This window comes from Marmota marmota, unplaced genomic scaffold, assembly GCF_001458135.2.
Source record: "Marmota marmota marmota unplaced genomic scaffold, marMar, whole genome shotgun sequence".
NCBI classification, from domain to species: Eukaryota; Metazoa; Chordata; class Mammalia; order Rodentia; family Sciuridae; genus Marmota; species Marmota marmota.
The window spans coordinates 1,872-3,052 of record NW_026007013.1 but is presented as its reverse complement, the minus strand read 5'-3'; the positions used below and the strand labels follow the sequence as shown (position 1 = coordinate 3,052).

General features: G+C 41.2%; 1 pseudogene; it reads right to left on the bottom strand.

Moving 5' to 3' along the window:
* Nucleotides 1–251: 251 nt before the first annotated feature.
* Nucleotides 252–718, bottom strand: LOC107134530 (annotated as a pseudogene).
* Between the last annotated feature and the right edge of the window lie 463 nt (nucleotides 719–1,181).

Here is a 1,181-nt window from a genome sequence, read left to right as displayed (position 1 = left end):
AATAAAATACAAAATATGGCTGGAGATGTTGCTTTAGGGCCTCACTAAGTTGCTGACACTGGCTTTGAACTTATGATCCTCCTACCTCAATCTGTCAAGCTGCTGGGATTACAGGTGTGAACCACAATGCCCAGCTTTTTCTGTATTTTCTAAATTTTCTATGATGAACTTGTATAACAGGAAAAAAAAGTCATTTTAAAAGACATGGGGAAAATATTTTTTTTAAATACCTTATATACTTTCAAAGAAGACTACTCCTTTTCCTCTTCATTGTCAAAAGAAAGAGGCAGGTGTTTTAGATTTGCTTTTGTAAGTTCTTTTTTATTGAGTCCTGCTTAATTGAAGAAATTACTTTCTTCATTTGTCATCTTTTTTGAGCTTGCTGTTAAACCTGAATATTTTTCATCTGAGAGACGCTTGACTGGTTTTTGATACATGATTCTTCCATGAACTGGAGCTGGTTCTTCATCTGTTTTTGCAGCGTTTATTTCTGCTTTAATTTCATGACTTCTTCAGCTGTCAGGTCTTCCTTTTTTAAAACCACCTCTTGGGGCTGTTCATCGCTGTTACTGTGATCAACATCTTCATCCAGGAGCTGAGGCTGGATTCTCTTGGTCTCTATGATGGGCCCTTCCCTGTACCAGACTTGCTCCTTAAAGCAGGACAGGAAGGTGGGTTCAGCGGGCCTCCTGTACAACACCTGGTTCCACTTGCTCATGGTAGATCTGGGAAAAACCCATTCCAGGGCCCCCTTACACTGCCCAGAGGCAACGGTGTTCACAGGTGACCTAAATGTGAGTTTAATTTTTGTTAATTATACCTCAATAAAAAATTTAAGTCATTTGGTCTGCATTTAAATTGGATTCTCATTTCTTAATTTCTCTGTTTTAGTTAGCTTTTTCACTTCTGTGACTAAAGCTCCCAACCAGAACAATTGTAGAAGAGGAAAAGTTTATTTCGGGGCTCACGATTTCAGAGGTCTTAGTCCATAGAAGGCTGGCTCCATTCCTTGGGGCTCCAGGAGAGGCAGAAAATCATGATGGAAGAGTGTGGTGGAGGAAGCAGCTCACACCATGATCAGGAAGCAGAGAGAAAGACCACTACTCACCAGATACAAATATATACCCCAAAGCCACGCCCTCAATGCCCCACCCCTCCAGCCACACTCCACCTGCCTTCAG